The sequence below is a fragment of the Balaenoptera physalus genome (assembly GCF_965194825.1).
Source record: "Balaenoptera physalus genome assembly, chromosome: 16".
Classification (NCBI taxonomy): Eukaryota; Metazoa; Chordata; class Mammalia; order Artiodactyla; family Balaenopteridae; genus Balaenoptera; species Balaenoptera physalus.
This window is the reverse complement of record NC_138898.1, coordinates 80,894,141-80,910,283: the sequence shown is the minus strand read 5'-3', so window position 1 is coordinate 80,910,283 and position 16,143 is coordinate 80,894,141.

Below are 16,143 nucleotides of genomic sequence, written 5' to 3'. Positions count from 1 at the left end.
TAAAAAAAATACAAAGAGAAAGATATATTCTATCATCTACCAATCTAATCTGTACATAAATTTGGCTGAAATCAAGGTAAAATTTCTGTAATAAGCAAAAATAAACTAAAATATTGTCAAAGAACAAAGCAAGACTAATTAGCCCAAACTACGGTGAATTAGGAATTTTAAACTCATTTTCAAAATGTTTTCTATTAAATTTCTAGTCTGTAACATAAATTCTGTTACTATTAATTCTGACACAACTTTTAAAAACTTCAGCCTAAGACAATCTAAGATTCTCTAGACTGAGAATCTAGAACACACACATTCCATAACACAAGTGCTCAGAATGTGTGCTTTCAGCATCTTTAAATTCCAGAGATTGAATGTGGTAGAGGGATTGGTTTATGGTTAGTCTGGGAGTTAGCTTTTGGGATTTTTGCCATTTCACCACCCACGGAACATTTTAAAGTGGAAAGTTTAATGATTTATCTTTTGTACAAGTTTCTTTTCTGACAATATTATTGTTGGAATAAAAGACCTCATTTGAAAACAAAGTCTGACAGCATTCTGAGAATCTCAGGTTAAGGAAGAACATTCTAAGGACCAGAAGTTTCCAGCAGTGAAACAGACCCACTTGTAAGAAGGGAAGTCCCTATCACCTGAAGTATTTCTGTGGATACTGGGTGGCCATCCCTTAGGGCCACAATGGAGACAATTTTTCATTGGATGAGAGGTGGGGTGAGGTGGCCTCTGATGTACTAGCCACTTCTAAGACTTGCCAGTTTTGTGATCCTGGGGTTCCTAGGATTCTGGCTCTGAATCAGTAGCTAAAATATCACCTAACACTGTTCCCTGGAACAGTGCACTTAACACACTAGCATCTTCCCATAGAAAACTAACACCCTCGGTGTCCTATGTGCGCTGATATTAAATCGCTTTCGTTATGCTTGGCCCAGAATGAGGCTCAGTTTTATTTTGACTAAAGCAACTTTAATGCATCTGGGAGAAACAAAAATCTCTAATAACACACCTCCGGTCTATGAAAAGAACCCATTCCTACATAGCCAGTCCATAGTGAGAGAGGAGCACTTCGGTACACAAAAAATCTATTGCAGTCATTTCATATTTAGTGAAAAGCCAGAGGAAGTAAAATCAGACCTGGATTGAGTTCAACACCTGAGTCAGTGGTGCAGTGTGGACAAATGATGAGAGTTTCCATTCATTTACATTGGCAGATTTCCAAGGCTGCTCCACATCTGTACAGTTCAGCCTCCGTGGGCGGGCAGCAGGGCCGAAAACATGCAACACTGTGGTGCCACTTCTGTGGCAATGAACAGGGCTGCTGCTGACCGGACTTAGCACTGGTTGCAGCAAACTCCATAACTCAGGGAAAAACCCTAGAACTTCAGTAGGAAGAGGAAGCAACACACAGGAGGGTGAAGGGGTGAGCTAGAAATGATTCATCAGTATTAGGGGGCGTTAGATGGGGTTTGCCAAAGAAATTAGCTTTACAAAGATAACTCAACCTTGAAAGAGTACTCTTTTCCTTGACAAGGCTGGGCACATTATGAATTAAGAAATTCATAACGTATGCTGTTTTAAAACATACATTGAATGTTTGGATTGATATGAATGCCAATAATTTTCCTCTTTGGTGAGGAAATAAATATATTTTTCTACATGACCTTTGACATCTCTAGGAATGGTCTTCCTACAAATATTGAAAGTAAAGGAAAACGGGACTTAACTGTTCTCTTTGAGTCTTATCTCTGAAACGGGCTAAGTCAGTTTGTAGTCACCTAAAATGTGCCTGGAAAAACTAACCAAATAAAAGACAGGTAACAAATTAACTCTATAAGAATGAAGTGTACTGAACAGATAGATTAATTCAAGGCCAAGTACAAGTATTCTGATTTGCAGGCTTTTGTGGGACTTGTGGGAAGATGTAAAGTAGCCATCATCAGAGGCCCTTACTCACAGCGGCTGTGTTCTTTGCAGATATATGGTAGGGCCATTGCCCAAAGCATTTTGGCCCTGGTAGTAGAGAGAGTGAATCCAAAGGCCTAAATAAGCAGCTGACCTTCAATGTGGCCTTAGGTAAATCATTTCACCTTCTAATCCTTGTCTACAAAACTGAGGTAATAAAATCTATTTAACTTGGTTTCCATGGTAATTAGATTTCACAATTCATCTAAGTATTTGAAAAATTTAATGAGTATATAAAATGTACCAGGCACAAAGTAAGGATCTAAGCAGACATTTCTCCACAGATATACAAATGTCCAATAAGCACTTGAAAAGATATTCAATATCATTAGCCATTAGGGAAATGCAAATCAAAACCACAATCAGATATCATGACACATCCACTAGATGGGCTATAAACAAAAAGACAGATAATAAAAAGTATTGGTGAAGATGTGGAGAAATGGGAACCTTCATACACTGCTAGTGGGAATGTAAAATGATGCAGCCGCTTTGGAAAGCAGTCTGGTAGTTCCTCAAAAGGTTAAACATAGAGTTATCATAGGAATTAGCAATTCCACTCCTAAGTATACACCCAAGAGAAATGAAAACATATACCTGCAAAAAAACTTGTATGAGTATTCATAGAAGCATTATTCATAATAGCCAGAAAGCAGAAATAACTCAAATGTCCGTTATCTAATGAATGGATCAAAAAAATGTGGTATATCCCTATAATGGAATATTATCTGGCAATGAAAAGGAATGAACTGTTGGTACATGTTACAATATGGATGAACCTTGAAAACATTGTACTAAATGAAAGAAACCAGTCACAAAAGACCACATATTATATGATTCCATTTATATGTTCAAAATAGTCGTCAGTAGAGACAGAAACTAGATTAGTAGTTGGTTGGGGCTGGAAGGGAGATGGGGAAGGAGTTTGGGAGGTGACAGCTAAGGAGTATGGGGTTTCTTTTATGGAGTGATGAAATTGTTCTAAAATTGACTGTGGTGATGGTTGCACAACTCTGTGAATATATGAAAAGCCACTGAATCATACACTTTATTTTTTATTTTTATTTTTTAAGATTTATTTATTTATTTGGCCACATCGGGTCTTAGTTGCGGCACACGGGATCTTCATTGAGGCACGTGGGATCTTTCGTTGTGGCACGTGTGCTCTTTGTTGTGGTGTGCGGGCTTCTCTGTAGCTGTGGCATGCGGGTTGTCCCTCTCTAGTTGTGGTGCACAGGTTCCAGAGCGTGTGGGCTCTGTAGTTTGTGGCACCTGGGCTCTAGTTGAGGCGCGTGAGCTCAGTAGTTGTGGCACACAGGCATAGTTGACTCGGTGTGGTCGGGGATCTTAGTTCCCTGACCAGGGATCGAACCCGCGTCCCCTGCATTATAAGGCGGATTCTTTACCACTATACCACCAGGGAAGTCCCTGAATCATACACTTTAAATGGGTGAACTGTATGGTATGTGAATTATATCTCAATAAAGTTTTTTTTAAAAAGGGATGTGCCAGGCAATTTGCTAGGCATTCGATATATAATGAATGTGAAATGCACATGATGTGTGCTTAGTAAATACGATGCAAACACATAATGCCTCATTTGCTTTGAATAGAGGGGAAAAAGAACTTTTAAAAGGAATACAAGTGCGTGTGAAATATAAAAGCCTAAATTAATGTGCTAATTAGGAATAAAATAACCATAACTAAGACCTATCAACACGTAGTATCGTACTGGGATATCATTAAACTGTACTTGAGTGTACAGTGAGGTAAAGACTTTAGCGGCAATCATCTTTGGTAATACACTATTGAGTCATAGTGTTATTTAAACAGAAAGCAAAGGGCATTATAAACTACACCTGAGAATCAAAGACAAAGAGATAAAAAGACCGTTTATTGCTAGAGGAGAGATCTGAAGAGGAAATAATGCCTCTCTGTACCATCCTGGCTGTCGTATTCTGAATGTACATGATTCCCCAACTTCCCATCTCCAGCACACAGTCACCCTTAATACAGGAAAATAAAAGTCTTGCCTTTTCCCATCTTGGCATTTATTTTTTTTAAGAGGAAGCATATTTATTTATTTATTTATTTATAATTTTTTATGTATTTTTTTAGATTTATTTATTTATTTTATTGATTTTTGGCTGCACTGGGTCTTAGTTGCGGCACACGGGATCTTCGTTGAGGCATGCGGGATCTTTCGTTGCAGCATGTGGGCCTCTCTCTAGTGGCACGTGGGTTTTCTCTCCAGTTGTGGTGTGCAGGCTCCAGGGTGCGTGGGCTATGTAGTTGTGGCGCGCAGATTCCTGAGTGCGTGGGCTCTGTAGTTTGTGGCGCGCAGGCTCTCTAGCTGAGGCGTGTGAGCTCAGTAGTTGTGGCACGCAGGCTTAGTTGCCCCGAGACATGTAGGATCTTAGTTCCCTGACCAGGGATTGATCCCACATCCCCTGCATTGTAGAGCACATTCTTTACCACTAGCCCACCAGGGAAATCCCCATCTTGGCATTTAAATGAACAAAAAAACCAATGCATACTTCCCTAGTCCTTGACCTTTCTCATTTTCTGTTAGCCCCAAGAGGCTATGATTTTACAGCCTAAAAGCTAATGCAAACCTCAGAATTATTGATGGGCATGGGTTCCGTGGAAGAAGTCACCATCCATTTCCTGCTCAAGCAAGGCATGAACAGCTGGGGAAAGATGCTAACACCTATCTGAGCTTTCAGTGGCCCAAGATCTTAACGTTCTTGTCTAGGCTTGACAGTACAGATAGAGTAAGACATTCTGGGGTAGCACATTAACACAAGAAAAGGCAGATTTGCAGAATGTTTCAAGTGGCAGTCATGTATCTTAGAATGTGTAGTTCTGGAGGAAACAGCTGGTGCTGTCCTGACATCAGTAAGGACCAAAACTCTGGTGGAAAACATGTGTGGGTGCATGAAAAGTTTTCTTCAAAATGATAGGGGCAAAAAAGAGAGATCACTGTGTGGAGGAGACCCAACAACAAGAAAAAAAGAGTCGAGGATAAAGATAAGAAAGGAAGGGAGGGAAGACAGTGAGGATGGAGAAAGAGTACAATAGAGTCTGTTGGTGTATTTAAAAATCGCCAGAGAGAGAAATGTTAACTTTAACCACCAAAGAGAAAAAGAACCTCTTTCAGGTATACCCCTTTCATAAAATGAAATGATGGCAGGAGAAAGTGAAATATCTTAAAAATTAATATATGTTAAAAAAAATTAGGTGGTTAGCAGAGGACAGAGATGTCACTTCAAAGTACTAAAGAGATAATGAGTGGACATAAAATTATTCATATGGATATGACAAGGGGATTGGACTTGTGTGCCCAGAAGAAGGCCATGACAAGGATTGATGTGCAGCAGTGGGAACACAAGGAGGACAAGAGTGAACCATGCAATAAAAACGGAGGCCAAAATTGACTGCACAATGAATCTGGCTAAAGGAGAACAGTCCAGAAGACAGTCAAATCAGATTCAATGACAAGAGTAAGAAAGAGAAGAGTAACTACAGTGCATCCCACACAGAAGCAGATTTGAGTGAAATTCCAAAGCATTTACTGAAAGACTTACCTGATTTTGAAGAAGTGTAAAGCATAAATATTCAGCTGGGAAGAGCAAGAACTTGGAAATAGAATACAAGGTCTAAGCGTGAAAAACAAAAAAAAAAGTCAGTTTGCCATTTACAAATAAGTTTGTGTTCCTTCTTTTTGTTCACTAATTGTTTTCTTTGTTTGGCTTTGTAACTGGGAAATACTTTCCCACAGCAGCAATGTGCTAAGTGGTGGATAAATTCCAAAAGTGGCCCACAAAGTTCTGTTTAACTATTAAAACTCTACCTTCACAGTAATTCTGCTAGAATCAGCCTTAGTTCTGAGTCCCGAGATAAAGGAGTGATAAGGTACAAGAGAGAAGAGGAAGAAAAACAAGGAAAGGAAGGGATGAGGAAGAGAAAAAAAAAAAAAGAAGAGGAACAAGAAGAGAAAGATAGATGATGGGAGGTTTTCTTTTTTCTCAGACACAGAGTTTCAAATCCTGACTTTAGTTCTGATGTCTCTGCTAGGTATTAGGAAGCTGTCAAACTCATGGTCAACTGTACGGTATCTATGATTAACACCCCTTAATTTTCCTGGGAAGAGATCATTGGAGTTTTTAAAAATGTGGAAGAAGATATTTGGTAGCAAGTTTCCTCTAGGACAATTAGTTCTTCTAACCATTCCTATTTCTCACAGCCTCACCCCTCCTTTGCTTCTCTGAAGGATTCAGTGTTTTGACTTAGAGCTTCTGATGAGTTTTGGTGTACAGGGATAGGGTAGTTGTAGATATGAAATTTATGAGATGGGAATTAACTACGTAGAAAAAAAAAAAACCCTGGTTTCTTCAACTGTATATGGAGAATTGCTATTATAAAGTATAGATGAAGTATAAATAGACTATTTAAATCTCTTAATATGGGGAGGTACTCAAAATCTAGCACATTTCAAAGCACTTTATCAATGGGTGAAAAATTGTGTGATTACTCAGATTTATAAGGGATGTAATAATTTAAGAATGTAGATAAGTGACAGATATTTAGAAGAAACATGGAGAGTCAATTTGGAAATTAAGGTAAGGAAAGAGGCAATTGAAAAGGCATTAAAAAATAACAAAAATGGGCAGAATTAAATATGACATTTGCATAAGCAAGAAAACAAGATTAGTCAAGCTATGGAGAAGAATTATTCTTAGAAAGAACAGAATGAAAATGAAAAGACTGTACAAATAGCCCACTGATTAGATAATTTGAAAGACAATTGTTAAATTGTAAAAAAGAACAAAAGATGACTGAGACTGAAGAAAACCTTCAAAAGGACACAAAAATTGTTTAAGTTGTAAAGGTATGTGTTCCATTTGTAGGATAAATAAATCTGTGAGAGGATTGGAAGGGGAGACTTTAAAATGTAATTGGCCAATAAAAGGCCTTATTGGTGACCCTTCAGGGGGAAAAAAAAAATCTCCAAAAGGACAATGAACTATCTATCATATGGTGTGTTTTAGTTGAATTTTGGGGGTTTTTGTGTTTTTTTTTTTAGTTGAAAAAAAAAAATTTTTTTTTTAATGTACTGCCTCCACTGGGGTCATTATGCCTCTAAATTGCATAAGCAAAGAAAATAACGCCAGATGAAAAAGTTTGCTTAGTAATGTTGCTTATTTTTAGCTGTCCAGAAGTTATTTTTATTCACCTTATTTCCTAAGAAGCTCAGCAATTTTCTTATTTATCATTTAACAACATTTAATTGAATACTTTATTACATGTAATTGCTAGATGCCTGCTCTCAGAAAACGGATCTGAGGATGTAGTCAACAAAACCAGGTTCAAGCCCCAGCTCTGTCACTTACAAATAACGTTAAGTAATTGAACCACAGTTCCCTCATCTTTTTATAAAATAAAGGTCTTGAACTAGAAGAAATTATATGAACTCTTAATCCCTTCTAGGTATGTTTATTATTTTCTAAAAGACAAATTAATGTGTAGCTTAATCTTTACATTGTAAGTTATTGCAATCTTCAGGATGGTTTTATATGTGTAAATTTTCACTAAGATTTATTGACAGACTAAAATAATCCAAAATTTATAGAAACAGCAGGTGAGAAGAAAAAGAATAAATGGATTAGGGCTTCAAGGGCAATATTTCTGCCATTATATGGAGGAAATATTTAGATATCATTTAAAAATTTTAAACCCAGAAATTACATAAATAACATGCAATTGTTGTGTTAACAATTAAGATGTAAGTACAGATAGTCCCTGACTCACTATGGTTCAAGTTTTGATTTTTCAACTTTACGGTGGTACAAAGGTGATACGCATTTAGTAGAAAGCATACTTCGGATTTTGAATTTTGATCTCCTGGACTAGTGATATGTGGCCCCATACCTCTCGTGATGCTGGGCAGTGGCAGCGAGCCACACAATCACCAGGGTCAACAACCGACTTTACAACCATTCTGTACTCACATAACCATTCGGTTTTTCACTTTCAGTACAGTATTCAATAAACTACATGAGATATTCAACACTTTATTATAAAATGGGCTTTGTGTTAGATGATTTTCCCCAGCTATAGGCTAATGTAAGTGTTCTGAGCACGTTTAAGGTAGACTAGGCTGAGCTAGGATGTTTGGTAGGTTAGGTGTATTAAATGAATTTTTGACTTAACAATATTTTCAACTTACAATGGGTTTATTGGGTCACAATCCCACTGTAAGTCAAGGAAGATCTGTATATGTTAGTATATTAATATATTAATAATAGCTAATTAATATTAATAAATTGTATTATTCATAGCTAACAAAATGCATAAATGTGTCAAATGTGATGTAATTTTCATAATAACACTATGTGATTTTCGCTATTATTATCTTTACAGATAAATGTAAGATAATTTACTCTGAGGCTTGGAGCTATTTAATAACTTATTCAAGATCTCACAGACTGTGTGGTAGGGTCCAGAGCCTTTTACTGCCCAAGATGGGATATTACTGTATACACTATTTGTAACTTACTTTTCAAATTTATCATGTCTTCACTGTGGTTCTCTGTTTATAAATTTACTTCAATAGCTTCATTTCTAAGGATTACATGATATTCCATTGTATAAATGTACTATAATTTATTTAAACATTCTCCCATTTGGGGGCATTTAGTTCATTTCCAATTTTTTACTCCTTGTAGGTGAATCTTTGCACATTACCTTTAAATATTCCTCAGAATAAATTTTTAGATACAGAATAACTGGGCCAAAAGCCATGAGCATTTTTAAGACTTTTTGTATTAACCAACCATGTATTTTACGTTATTTCTTTATTTTTTCTTAATAAATTTATTTATTTATTTATTTTATTTTTGACTCCGTTGGGTCTTCGTTGCTGCACACGGACTTTCTTGCATGCGGAATCTTCCTGGGCCAGGGTTCGAACCCACGTTTCCTGCATTGGCAGGTGGATTCTTAACCACTGAGCCATCAGAGAAGTCCCTGACCAGTATTTTTAAAAACTCTGGATAGTCAGAATGGAGCTTACCTGGGGCAGAACTTGGGTTGGGATTTGAATGAGGGTATGAATGGCAGGAGGAATCCTCCTTGGATGCTGGAAATAATTTTTTTAATGTTTATTTATTTATTTATTTGGCTGCGTCAGGTCTTGGTTGCAGCACGTGGGATCTTTGTTGCTGCCTGTGGTATCTTTGTTTCAGCATGCAGGATCTTCTTGTAAGTTGCAGCATGTGGGATCTTTAGTTGCGGCCTGTGGGATCTTTTAGTTACGGCATGTGGGATCTAGTTCCCTGACCAGGAATCAAACTCGGGCCCCCTGCATTGGGAGCATGGAGTCTTAGCCACTGGACCACCAGGGAAGTCCTGGGTACTGGAAATATTGTATGTCTAGATCTAGATGGTGGTTACATGCATATATATACATGTATAAAATTTCATCTAGCTGTACATTTAAGATCTGTGTACTTTGCAGTATGTATGTCATACAGTATGTATGACAATACAGTGTGTATTGTCAAACAATCTCAGATTCTTGGCATTATGTAAACCAGACATCTAGGGTCAACTGGGGTTTCATTTTATTCCCAGATATTTTTATATGCTTTTGCTGTCATTTAAACTTATTACATATAGGCAGTAAACACATAAACACAATAAGTCAAACTCTGGCAAGCTGACAGACTTTTTTTTTCTTCTAAGTTTAGATGAAGCCCCCATTTCCAATCCCTAACAGCTGGATATTTAGGTAGCCTCCAATTTTTTGCATTTTCCTTGTACATAAATTTTTGTGTGTATCTTTAATTGTTAACTGAAAATAAATTTCCAGGAAGCTGGCTTTCAGTGATCCGAAGAGGGGATGACATGAAAACCCTGTGCCAACAGTATTCTAGAAGTTAAATGGGGCACATGTCTCAAAAGAATAAGATTTTGATTAAACACTGTTTAAACCACTTGGACCACCTTAGAATAAAAGACTCAGATTGTAGCATTTTTCTTATCCTTAAAAAATGTTGGAGTTTGGAGTAACCCAAGAGAGAATAGTGAAATATTCTACTTTTCCTAAGCATACCCAGATCTAATTTCTCTCTCTAGAAACTCATTCTCAGTCTTTAAATTTTAAAAGACAGAACATAAGATTTGGTGACTTTTCCAAAATCTTAGATACATTAAAAAAAATGTTGACCTAACTTTTGATAAAGCATGCATGCATCTCTCATTATTAGCTTTGTTAAGATACAGAAATCAAGATCCAAGCTCTTTTTGATTTGGACTATATTGTACAGGCAGTATTTTCATATTGCTGAGTAATTACTTGGTTGCAGGTGTGTTTACTTTGACATTACTTAGATATGCTTTCATTCTGCCCTTCAAACACCCATTCCTTTCTTTTTCTAGAACATATATTGTGGTTGGCAGCAGAGAGTGAAACCTCAGCCTCCATCTGCATTTCTCTAACCTCTTAGCACAATAGTGTAGACATTTGTTTGTGAACACAATAGGATGGAATCCAGTTCATCTGTTAACAACTTAGTGATGTTCTAAGCTTTTACTTCCATGTTGTAGACCCTAACATGACTTCATGTCTTGGCTGAGATTCAGAGTTTCAACATACACAGACGGATACAGACTTTCTTTTCCCCCTACCATGCTGGGCTGTTACCAGCAGTTTCTGGGGCATGAAAAACATCCGAACTGGCAAACTTCAGAAAAAGCAGGCATTTTTTTTTTTTCCAGGAATACTTTGCTTCATTGTGACAAAAGGCCAACCTGTTCCCCTGTTTAAAATATGCAGTGGAGTTATTTTAGCTTCTGAAATTTTCAATGCTGAGCAAGAATATATACTGAGAAAAAGGAGGAAAAAAAAAGAGTTCTATCAACTCTTCTAAGCTTAGTAATTTTGTGGTGCTCTGAACCTTTCAACATTGGTCTGGATCCTTGCAACCTTCACCTAGATAAGTGCTTAGGATGCTAGTAGTCAGACTTATACCTCTCTTCTCCCTGTAATCATCCTGGTGGGAAAGGATTCTTCTCTGCAGAAACTAAACAGCCCCAGAAAAAAAGATCTACAGATACTAGCATTTATAGGTCCATCAGTGACAAAGCCAGCTTGAAGACTCATCCCCTTGTGATGAAGCTCTCCAGGCACCAATCTTCTCTGGAACCTGGTATTTCCAATTAGCTTATTATTGCCATATTCTTCAGTATGAACAGACAGCCAAAGAACCAGGCAATGGAGGAAAGCCTCTGATATGAAAGACAGAGACCAAACAATGCAGGTTGGGGTGCGGGGATGGAGGATAAGGAAACGGAAATAAAAGTTTCAGGGAGTAGAAAGAAAACTTAACAATGATTAACAAAAGTGTTAGGGAGAGGAACCAATATAATATATGCGTAAAATAAGAATGAGATGCCTTAAAAATGGGACAGAGAACAAGAAATAGTTCTTGGAGGGGACTTCCCTGGTGGTCCAATAGTTAAGACTTTGCACTCCCAATTCGGGGGGACCCGGGTTCGATGCCTGGTTGGGGAACTAGATCCCGCATCCATGCCGCAGCTGCAACTAAGAAGTCCACATACCGCAGTGAAGATCCCGCAGGCCGCAGCTAAAACCCAGCGCAGCCAAAAAACATAATAATAAATAAATAAATATTAAAAGAAAAGAAAGAAATAGTTCTTGGAAATTAAAATTTGGGAAGCAAGTTCAACAGGAGGGTTTGAAGACATAGTTGAAGAAATCTCCCAGAAAGTAAGACAAAGAGATGGAGGATATGAGAGAAAAGATAGAACAATAAGAGGATCAATTCAGGAGGTTCAATTCAGAAGATCAGTGGTTGCCAGGGTTGGAGGGGAGGGGGAAGGGGAGATGAATAGGCAGAGCAGAGAGGAATTTTAGGGCAGTGAAAATATTCCATTATGATACCGTAATGATGGATACATGTCATTCATTATATGTTTGTCCAGACCCATAGAATGTACAACACCAAGAGAACCCTAATGTAAACTGTGGACTTTGGATGATTATGATGTGTCAATGTAGGTTCATCGGTTGTAACAAATGAACCACTCTCCAGTGCAGGGGACACAGGTTCAATCCCTGGTTCAGGAAGATCCCACATGCTGCAGAGCAAACTAAGCCCATGTGGCACAACTACTGAGCCTGCGCTCTACAGCCCGTGAGCCACAACTACTGAGACCCGTGTGCAACAACTACTGAAGCCTGCGCACCTAGAGCCTGTGCTTCGCAACAAGAGAAGCCAGTGCTCCGCGACAAGAGAAACCACCGCAATGAGAAGCCTGCGCACCGCTACAAAGACCCAACACAGCCAAAAATAAAATAAGTAAATAAAAAAAAAAAAATGAACCACTCTTGTGGAGATGTTGATAACCGGGGAGGCTATGCATGTGTAAGCACAGGAGGTATATGGGAAATCTCTGTACCTTCCCCTTAGTTTTGCTGTAAACCTGAAACTGTTCTTAAAAAAAAAGTATTTTAAGAAAAGCCTAAAAAGAGACTTCCCTGGCGGTCCAGTGGTTAAGATGCCGTGCTCCCAGTGCAGGGGGCATGGGTTCCATCCCTGGTCAGGGAACTAGGATTCCCGCATGCTGCACAGTGTGACCAAAAAAAATAAATAAAATAAAACAGACACCCTGGGTAGCACGTACCATCACCAAAAAAAATCTTAAAAAAAAAAAAAAAAAGCCTAAAAATACGTTACAGGGAGGAAAACCAGATCCTATATAATGGGTTGGAAATCCCAATGGCATCAGACTTCTCCATAATGAAATTGGAAGCTTAGAGCAAATGAAGCAATGCCTCAATATCCTGAAGGGAAATGATTTGCAACCCAGAATTTTGTTCCCAGGTAAACTACCAATCAAATGTGAGGATAGGATAAAGACGTTTTTAGCCATTAGAGAATTTAAAATAGTTCCACCAATATTCCCTACTGGAATACAAAGAGTTACCATATGATTCAGCAACTCCACCTCTAGAAATATACCAAAAGAACTGAAAGCAGAGACTCGGATACTTGTACATCAATGTTCATAGCAGTATTGTTACATATATTTTACCACAATGTAAAAGGGTTGTAAAAGGAAGACAGTGTTGTCATAGTAGTCTACTTGGCATTACCAGATCTTTGGGGTTTTTAAAAGTAGTCAGAAATTCAGATTAGTATAGGATATCTCCTGAGTTTTAATTTGCAATTTTTTAATAACACTGTATGAGTCAGACAAAAATAATTCCACAGTCATTTAGGCTCAGTCGAGACTTCTACGGAGATGTATCAGGCTGGCCAAAAAGTTCGTTCGGGTTTGTGAGATGCTATGGAAAACCCGAACGAACTTTTTGGCCAACCCAATACTAGCAGGTTATTTATGATGTGGCAGAAAGACTGGGATTGAAGAATTCCAGATTCTACTCACTGCTTTAAATTACTTTATAGCTCGTTGGTTGTGTTTTCCTTATCTGTAAAATGGTATCACTGATAGCTGCTATCTCATTCAAAAGTGTTGGGGTAAACACAACACTGTCATATAGTACAGTCAACTTCTTCAAAGATGTCATACATGATCCTTACATCTGATGTCATTGTGTGAGTAAATTGATAAAGAAAGTGTCTTCAGTCTTTTGCTTAAAAACAGAAAGCTATTCTCTCACCCCATCCAGAGAGAGGGTGTTCCAAGTTGGGGGTGGGGGTGGCGTCAGCTTATTGAACAAAAGTCGGGATGTTAGATTTCATGGGCTTGTTCTAGTATTTAAAATGTTTTTTATTAGGCAATAAGAATCTTGCTTTACCCTTGTTATTTGGTAAGATGCTTAGATAACTAGAAAGCATTTCTAAGATCTAATGAAATACAATCTTAAACTCACTGAGCCCCAGTTTCTTCATCTGTAAAATGAGGATATGCTCTACCTTGTCTACTTGGCAGGGTTGTTTTGAGAATTCCATGAGGTCCTTTCATTCACCTCTTCATTTGGTAAATATCCACTGTGAGCTTACGAACTATGTTGAATGCTAGGAATGTAATGCTCAGCAAGAGACATGGTCCATACCTTCCTGAAGCTTTCAGTTATGTGGGATTGATTACATACGTTAAAGCACATAGAACAGTGCCTGGCACATTAGTAGATGTCAATACATATTAGTTTCCTAACTGTGATGGTCAATTTTATGTGTTATTTTGACTGGGATATGCAGTGCCCAGATATTTGGCTAAAGATTATTTCTGGGTGTGTCTGTGAGGTTGTTTCCAGACGAGATTAGCATTTGAGTCAGTGGACTGAGTAAAGCAGATGGCTCTCCCCAGTGTGGATGGGCATCATTCAATCCATTGAGGGCCTGACTATTGAGCTGAGACATTAGTCTTCTTCTGCTCTTTGACTGGGACTTACATCCTTGGAGCTCTTGGTTCTCAGGCCTTCAGACTCGAACTGGAACTTAAACCATTAGCCCTCTGGTTCTTGGTCCTTCAGACTTGGACTAGAATTTATACCATTGGTTCTCCTGGTTCTCGGGCCTTCAGACTCAGACTGGAACTATACCACTGGCTTTCCTGGGTCTCAAGCTTATAAATGGGAGATTGTGGGACTTCTCAGCCTCCATAATTGCATGAGCCAAATTCCTTCTAATAAATCTCTTTACCTATATGCATATGAATTTGAGCATCTAGTGGGCCACTTTTGGTTAGCAGAACTGGATATAGATTTGCATTGGTTCTATTGGTTCTGTTTCTCTGGAGAACCCTGATTAATACACTTCCCTTAAAGTAAGGACCCTCAGGGCTTCCCTGGTGGCGCAGTGGTTGAGAGTCTGCCTGCCGATGCAGGGGACACGGGTTCGAGCCCTGGTCCGGGAGGATCCCACATGCCGTGGAGCAACTAGGCCCGTGAGCCACAACTACTGAGCCTGCGCGTCTGGAGCCGTGCTCCGCAACGAGAGGCCGCGACAGTGAGAGGCCCGCGCACCGCGATGAAGAGTGGCTCCCGCTCGCCACAACTGGAGAAAGCCCTCGCACAGAAATGAAGAACCAACACAGTCAAAAATAAATAAAGAAAGAAATAAATTTATTAAAAAAAAAAAAAGAAAAAAGTAAGGACCCTCAAATTTACCCATGCATATCCAGGTCAGTGCCCTGAAATCAAGAAGCTGGACCTCAGCTGCAACCTGGTTCCTTATTTTGTAGGGTCATATTGCCAATATTTATGGCAATCCTAGGCCATTACTACTCATTCTGTAAGTATAGGAGTCATTCTTCTGCCCTATAATATAAAACTCCAGTGAGAGAGCAAGTCATCCAAATTATATTCCCCAGAGAGCAAGGAAATGCAGTTTTATGTCCAGAGCAGAGAGGATTCAAAAGTTTACCAAAGTCTTAGGAACTTAAATTGTAGGCAGGGATAATATTGCTGTTCATCACTGTCTACTTATTTTCTATTTAGGGTTTTATCTTCCTAGTAGAGGGGGTTGGTTTAATAGAGTGTCAGGGGAAATGTCTAGTGAGTGTATTGATTGAATGTATGATGATAAATGTGGGCAACTTATCTCCTAATCTTCCTCTAGGTTTGCCTAGCTGAGGGTGAATAAAATTATTTTTAATATAGCCAAGAAAGTCTTTTTTCTTGGCCTTGGGATTCTGGTGCCATACATATGCCTAAATAACTTTTTTCCCCAGAAAGAGTAAGAATTTGTAGATTGGCTCCAGGTGGAAGATCTTTCCATACATGGTACTTTATGCCTAAATGTTAAGTTTCATCATTTCAGCTAGGAACAATTAAGTTATGCTAGGATACTACTTAAGGAAGGAAACAAAGAAATACATACACTGTTCACATATCAAATATGTTCACATTTTACAGAGAAGATGGTCATAATACCTCAAGGGGGAAAAGCCAGGATTTTCATTACCAAGAGCAAGAAAAGGTTTCTAAGGCACGTCACACACTGTGTGCAAAATAGAAGCAACCTGAAGGGATAGGAGGAACAAGGCTGTATAGCGAAGCAAATTAATTTATGTCAGATTCCATTTTCTAATATGCAATATTTCTGAAAAAAGTTTTACAGAAGACAGCGTTCTTATTTTTGTACATCTCCTCCCTTTTGCTTGCTCGAGACAAATGAA